We start from the raw sequence: 8,268 nt of genomic DNA, 5'->3' as shown, positions 1-8,268 counted from the left end.
CCCAGCTCGTGTGCCTTGGATCTTAAGCTCCTTTCTTCGTCTCCCTTCCTTCTAACCCCTCAGTTCTGTTTCGTTGTTGCTAATTTCCCCCTTTGGCATAGTTATCTCTTCATTAAGCTAATAATCCAATATATTAGTCTAATTATATTCTGAAATGACCACTCCGCCCTCGTATGTTTTCTTCAAGTCGCAAGACAAAGAAGTCGCTTGTTCGTTTATGTTTCTGCTCGTCCCATCAGTCGCGAGACAGAGATGGCTTGCTCGGCCATGTTCGGCATCACACTGGACTAGGTGCCAAGGAAAACGGAGGAGGAAGGGAGATAGTAGAATTAGGTGCGCGCGTGCTCACTCCGGTTCGTTCGATAGCGGCAGACGACCAGGAGACGCAGGGGCGACCCAGAGGCGGGCGGGCGGGGCCATGGATTGGGGCCAGGAGCGCGCCCGGCAGCCGGTTGGAGTAGAGATTGGTGGTGAGAGCATCTCCAACAGCCGCGCCAAACTAGCGCCGCGCCGCAAAATTGCCCGTTTTAGCGTGCGCGCAACCGGTATAGTTGCTCCAGCGGACGCGCAAAAACAGCGCGCGCGGCATATGTAGTTCAGCGTGCGGGCCGAAACTCAATCGCGCGCCGCTTATTTGCTGCGCCCGCTCCCACGCGCTCGCTCGCAACTCCCATCCCCCATCCAGCCGCGCCGCAGCCGCCGACCGCGCCACCCGGCGACCGTTCCGGCACTTCCCCGGCCTATCCCCGCCCCGCGGCGGCTTCCCCGACCCCCCCTCTAGTCCCACCGCCCCTCGCGCGCGTCCGTCCTCCGACGAACAGCGCCCGTGCGCTCACTGCCGCTCGGTGCCCGCAAGGTGTTCGACAAAACGCCTAGAAGGTATGTATTGCTCAAAAGCCATGAATTTCGTGCATGTTGATTGTAGTTTTTATATCATAGTATTGAACATTGTAGATGAGTTCGTCGTATGATTCTTTCGAAGAAGAATTTGATATGGAAGAGGAGGATGATCTTGCAATGATCCTAGCTATGCATATCAATAAAAAACCTAAACACGATGGTTCGGTTATGGGTCGGAAGAAAATTTGGAGGGATAGGATCGATGCCCACAACAGATTGATCAAGCATTATTTTGCGGAGAATCCCACATACCCCGAGTCGTATTTTCGTCGCCGGTTTAGGATGAGCACCGAGTTGTTCAGGCGCATTGCAGAGAAACTAGCGAGCCATGACCGCTTTTTTCAGCAAAGGAGGAATGCCACTGGAGAGCTCGGGCATAGCACCTTTCAGAAGGTGACAGCCGCTTTGCGTATGTTGGCATACGGTATACCGGCTAATCTAGTTGATGATCACTTGGCTATGGATGAGAGCCAAGCCATCATGTGTGTCAAGCGTTTCGCAGTCGGAATTGTGCAAGTGTTTGGCGAGGAGTATTTGAGATCTCCCAATGCTGAAGACGCCGCAAGGCTATTGGCGATGAACAAAGCTCGCGGCTTTCCTGGCATGCTTGGCTCAATAGATTGCTTGCATTGGAGTTGGAAGAATTGTCCAAAGGCATGGCATGGGCAGTTCCATGGCCAAAAAAAGGGTGCCACTATAATCCTTGAAGCGGTGGCCGATCAAGAGACTTGGATTTGGCATGCATTCTTTGGGATCCATGGATCTTTGAACGACATCAATGTTGTCAACCGGTCACCACTGATGAATAAGATTGCAAATGGTGAGTTGCCACCAGTGCAGTTTGTAGCAAATGGCCGTACATACAACTATGGCTATTATCTAGCGGATGGCATCTATCCAAAGTGGCAAACCTTTGTCAAGTCGTTGAAAAAGCCAGAAGGTAAGAAAAATCTTGATTTCCACAATGCTCAGGCGGCGGCTAGAAAAGATGTGGAGAGAGCTTTTGGGATTTTGCAAGCCCAATTTGCTATTGTGAGAGGACGGGCTAGATTTTGGGATCAGAAAATGCTTTGGTACATCATGCACGCTTGTGTGATCATGCATAACATGATCATCGAGAATGAGCGTGGCCAAGATGTAGACTACTCTCAGTATGAGCTCTTGGACATCCCGTGCGAGTGCGACGGAGGGCTGAAAGGGTGGCCCATTTTGTTGCCTCCTATCATGCCATTCGACGTCCCGCAGCGCATAATGATCTTCAGAAGGATCTAATTGAGGAGTGGTGGGCATGGAATGGACGACAAAGAGCATCATGATTTATGCGTTTGATATTGTATTGTTGAACTATTTGTTGTGTTTATTGCACTATTTGTTGTATTGAACGATAAACTATTTGTTTGAGTTGTAATAATGAAATTGAACTATTTATTTTGATTTTTTTTGTTTGTGTTTGATCTTTTTGCTTATGTTTTGGAATGCATATGTTGTTTGTGCGATAGTCGCACGCGCTGCATTTTTGCGCGCTACTGGAGCGGCGCGCGCGTGCGCTACTTTTTAGCGCGGCTGCTGGAGCCAGCGCTGTGCGCCACGCCAAACCAGGCGACCGGCGCGCGGCAAAGCAGTTTTTTGCGCGCGACGCGTTCGGTGCCTGTTGGAGATGCTCTGACCGGCGGAGCTGAGGCTTGGCGGCGGCCGGCTGAACTGAGGTCTGCGTCGATCTGGGGCTGGGTAGAAACTGAAGAGCAGTTTTGTCTAATCAGATGCCCTTTGGTTGGTTATATATTGACAAATATGTTAAGGATGTCAAAGGGGGGAATTAGCAACAACAAGACCGAACTGGGGGGCTTAGAAGGAAGGGAGACGAAGAAAGGGGCTTAAGATCCAAGGCACACGAGCTGGGGGGGGGGTTATAATCAATTCTCTCGTTATTCAAGGCTCACGCGTTTCACAGCCGAGTACCGATGGACATTCTTCGACTCATACTGGATCGCCATAGATCTTGAAGGGACCCAACCCAACGCTTGGAGGGAGATGGACGTGTTGATGGCGATCACATTTTTATCATCAGATGTGTGCACTTCGGTGGGATGGACGGCGATCCAATCAGGTAGCAACCGGTGGCTGGCTAAAGGTTGATTGGTTACTTAGAGTAACTTCAATGGAGCGACCCATTTCGTTCGCCGTTGTTCGTTTGGGTCGGCGCGGACAAAACAATGGTCCAACGCACAGACCCATTTTCATTTTGCGTCCGCTTTATGTCCGCGCGGACCCATTTCCAACTCAAATTTGGGACTGATTTGGGTCCAAAGCGGACACAAAGCGGATGTTTTCTGCCTCCCTCTTGTCCTCCACTGTCCGCTGCATGCCCGCGCTACCCCACCTGCCATCCACCTGTTGGGGAACGTAGCAGAATTTCAAAATTTTCTACACATCACCAAGATCAATCTATGGAGTCATCTAGCAACGAGGGAGAGAGGAGTGCATCTACATACCCTTGTAGATCACGAGCGGAAGCGTTCAAGAGAACGGGGTTGATGGATTCGTACTCGACGTGATCCAAATCACCGAAGATCCTAGCGCCGAACGGACGGCACCTCCGCGTTCAACACACGTACGAAGCGAGGACGTCTCTCGCGCCTTGATCCAGCAAGGAGGAGGGAGAGGTTGAGGAAGAGGGCTCCAACAGCAGCACGACGGCGTGGTGGTGATGAAGCTGCAGTACTCCGGCAGGGCTTCGCCAAGCTCTTATGGAGGAGGAGAGGTGTTGGGGAGGGGAGGGGCTGCGCCTTGGATGTTGTGTGCAGCCCTCCCCTCACCCCTCTATTTATAGGGGAAGGGGGAAGGGGGCCGGCCCCCTCTAGATGAGATCTAGAGGGGGGGCGGCGGCCAAGGGGAGGGGGGCTTGCCCCCCAAGCAAGGGGGCGCCCCCCTTAGGGTTTCCCCCAACCCTAGGCGCATGGGCCCTAGGGGGGTGTGGCGCCCCAGCCCACTTGGGCTGGTTCCCTTCTCCATACAGCCCATAAGGCCCTCCGGAAGAGGTGGCCCCTCCCGGTGGACCCCCGGAACCCCTCCGGTGGCCCCGGTACAATACCGATATGCCCCCGAACCTTTCCGGCGACCGTATGACAACTTCCCATATATAAATCTTTACCTCCGGACCATTCCGGAACTCCTCGTGACGTCCGGGATCTCATCCGGGACTCCGAACAACATTCGGTAATCACATACAAGTCTTCCTAACAACCCTAGCGTCACCGAACCTTAAGTGTGTAGACCCTACGGGTTCGGGAGACATGCAGACATGACCGAGACGACTCTCCGGTCAATAACCAACAGTGGGATCGGGATACCCATGTTGGCTCCCAGATGCTCCACGATGATCTCATCGGATGAACCACGATGTCGAGGATTCAATCAATCCGTATACAATTCCCTTTGTCAATCGGTACGTTACTTGCCCGAGACTCGATCGTCGGTATCCCAATACCTTGTTCAGTCTCGTTACCGGCAAGTCACTTTACTCGTACCGTAATGCATGATCCCGTGATCAACCACTTGATCACATTGAGCTCATTATGATGATGCATTACCGAGTGGGCCCAGAGATACCTCTCCGTCATACGGAGTGACAAATCCCAGTCTCGATTCGTGCCAACCCAACAGACACTTTCGGAGATACCTGTAATGTACCTTTATAGTCACCCAGTTACGTTGTGACGTTTGGCACACCCAAGGCACTCCTACGGTATCCGGGAGTTGCACAATCTCATGGTCTAAGGAAATGATACTTGACATTCAGAAAAGCTACAGCAAACGAACTACACGATCTTTGAGCTAAGCTTAGGATTGGGTCTTGTCCATCACATCATTCTCCTAATGATGTGATCCCGTTATCAATGACATCCAATGTCCATAGTCAGGAAACCATGACTATCTTTTGATCAACGAGCTAGTCAACTAGAGGCTCACTAGGGACGTGTTGTGGTCTATGTATTCACACATGTATTACGATTTCCGGATAACACAATTATAGCATGAACAATAGACAATTATCATGAACAAAGAAATATAATAATAACCATTTTATTATTGCCTCTAGGGCATATTTCCAACAGTCTCCCACTTGCACTAGAGTCAATATTCTAGTTACATTGTGATGAATCGAACACCCATGCAGTTCTGGTGTTGATCATGTTTTGCTCTAGGGAGAGGTTTAGTCAACGGATCTGCTACATTCAGGTCCGTATGTACTTTACAAATCTCTATGTCTCCATTTTGAACACTTTCACGAATGGAGTTGAAGCGACGCTTGATATGCCTGGTCTTCCTGTGAAACCTGGGCTCCTTGGCAAGGGCAATAGCTCCAGTGTTGTCACAGAAGAGAGTCATCGGGCCCGACGCATTGGGTATGACTCCTAGGTCGGTAATGAACTCCTTCACCCAGACTGCTTCTTGTGCTGCCTCCGAGGCTGCCATGTACTCCGCTTCACATGTAGATCCCGCCACAACGCTTTGCTTGCAACTGCACCAGCTTACTGCCCCACCATTCAAAACATACACGTATCCGGTTTGTGACTTAGAGTCATCCAGATCTGTGTCGAAGCTAGCATCGACGTAACCCTTTACGACGAGCTCTTCGTCACCTCCATAAACGAGAAACATTTCCTTGGTCCTTTTCAGGTACTTCAGGATATTCTTGACCGTTGTCCAGTGTTCCATGCCGGGATTACTTTGGTACCTTCCTACCAAACTTACGGCAAGGTTTACATCAGGTCTGGTACACAGCATAGCATACATGATAGACCCTATGGCCGAGGCATAGGGGACGACACTCATCTTTTCTCTATCTTCTGCCGTGGTCGGGCATTGAGCCGTGCTCAATCTCGTACCTTGCAATACAGGCAAGAACCCCTTCTTTGACTGATCCATTTTGAACTTCTTCAATATCTTGTCAAGGTACGTACTCTGTGAAAGACCAATGAGGCGTCTCGATCTATCTCTATAGATCTTGATGCCTAATATATAAGCAGCTTCTCCAAGGTCCTTCATTGAAAAACACTTGTTCAAGTAGGCCTTTATGCTTTCCAAGAATTCTATATCATTTCCCATCAACAGTATGTCATCCACATACAATATGAGAAATGCTACAGAGCTCCCACTCACTTTCTTGTAAATGCAGGCTTCTCCATAAGTCTGCATAAACCCAAATGCTTTAATCATCTCATCAAAACGAATGTTCCAACTCCGAGATGCTTGCACCAATCGAGCGTTGGAGCTTGCACACCTTGTCAGCATTCTTAGGATCGACAAAACCTTCCGGCTGCATCATATACAATTCTTCCTTAAGGAAACCATTAAGGAATGCCGTTTTGACGTCCATTTGCCATATCTCATAATCATAGAATGCGGCAATTGCTAACATGATTCGGACGGACTTCAGCTTCGCTACGGGTGAGAAAGTCTCATCGTAGTCAACCCCTTGAACTTGTCGATAACCCTTAGCGACAAGCCGAGCTTTATAGATGGTCACATTACCATCCGCGTCTGTCTTCTTCTTAAAGATCCATTTATTTTCTATGGCTCGCCGATCAACGGGCAAGTCAGTCAAAGTCCATACTTCGTTTTCATACATGGATCCTATCTCGGATTTCATGGCTTCCAGCCATTTGTCGGAATCCGGGCCCGCCATCGCTTCTTCATAGTTCGAAGGTTCACCGTTGTCTAACAACATGATTTCCAAGACAGGGTTGCCGTACCACTCTGGTGCGGAACGTGTCCTTGTGGACCTACGAAGTTCAGTAGCAACTTGATCTGAAGTTTCATGATCATCATCATCAACTTCCTCACTAGTCGGTGTAGGCACCTCAGGAACATTTTCTTGAGCTGCGCCACTTACCGGTTCAAGAGGTAATACTTCATCAAGTTCTACCTTCCTCCCACTTATTTCTTTCGAGAGAAACTCTTTCTCTAGAAAGGACCCATTCTTGGAAACAAAGATCTTGCCTTCGGATCTGAGGTAGAAGGTATACCCAACAGTTTCTTTAGGGTATCATATGAAGACGCATTTTTCCGATTTGGGTTCGAGCTTTTCAGGTTGAAGTTTCTTGACATAAGCATCGTATCCCCAAACTTTTAGAAACGATAGCTTAGGTTTCCTCCCAAACCATAATTCATACGGTGTCGTCTCAACGGATTTCGATGGAGCCCTATTTAAAGTGGATGCAGCAGTCTCTAAAGCATAGCCCCAAAATGATAGCGGTAAATCGGTAAGAGACATCATAGATCGCACCATATCTAATAGAGTGCGATTACGACGTTCGGACACACCATTACAATGAGGTGTTCCAGGCGGCATGAGTTGTGAAACTATTCCACATTTTCTTAAGTGTGTGCCAAATTCGTGACTCAAGTATTCTACCCCACGATCTGATCGCAAGAACTTGATTTTCCTGTCACGTTGATTCTCAACCTCACTCTGAAATTCCTTGAACTTTTCAAAGGTCTCAGACTTGTGTTTCATTAAGTAGACATACCCATATCTACTCAAGTCATTAGTGAGGGTGAGAACATAACGATAGCCACCGCGAGCCTCAACACTCATTGGACCGCACACATCAGTATGTATGATTTCCAATAAGTTGGTTGCTCCCTCCATTGTTCCTGAGAACGGAGTCTTGGTCATTTTACCCATGAGGCATGGTTCGCATGTGTCAAATGATTCGTAATCAAGAGACTCTAAAAGTCCATCTACATGGAGCTTCTTCATGCGTTTGACACCTATGTGACCAAGGTGGCAGTGCCACAAGTATGTGGGACTATCATTATCAACATTACATCTTTTGGTATTCACACTATGAATATGTGTAGCATTACGCTCGAGATTCATTAAGAATAAACCATTCACCATCGGAGCATGACCATAAAACATATCTCTCATATAAATAGAACAACCATTATTCTCGGATTTAAATGAGTAGCCATCTCGTATTAAACGAGATCCTGATACAATGTTCATACTCAAAGCTGGCACTAAATAACAATTATTGAGGTTTAAAACTAATCCTTTAGGTAAATGTAGAGGTAGTGTGCCGACGGCGATCACATCGACCTTGGAACCATTCCCGACGCGCATCGTCACCTCGTCCTTCGCCAGTCTCCGCTTATTCCGCAGCTCCTGCTTTGAGTTACAAATGTGAGCAACCGCACCGGTATCAAATACCCAGGAGCTACTACGAGTACTGGTAAGGTACACATCAATTACATGTATATCACATACCTTTCGTGATGCCGGCCTTCTTGTCCGCTAAGTATTTGGGGCAGTTCCGCTTCCAGTGACCACTTTCCTTGCAATAAAAGCACTCAGTCTCG

Source organism: Triticum aestivum, chromosome 3A (genome assembly GCF_018294505.1).
Source record: "Triticum aestivum cultivar Chinese Spring chromosome 3A, IWGSC CS RefSeq v2.1, whole genome shotgun sequence".
In the NCBI taxonomy this organism is placed as follows: domain Eukaryota; kingdom Viridiplantae; phylum Streptophyta; class Magnoliopsida; order Poales; family Poaceae; genus Triticum; species Triticum aestivum.
Note: the sequence above shows the minus strand (reverse complement) of the source record.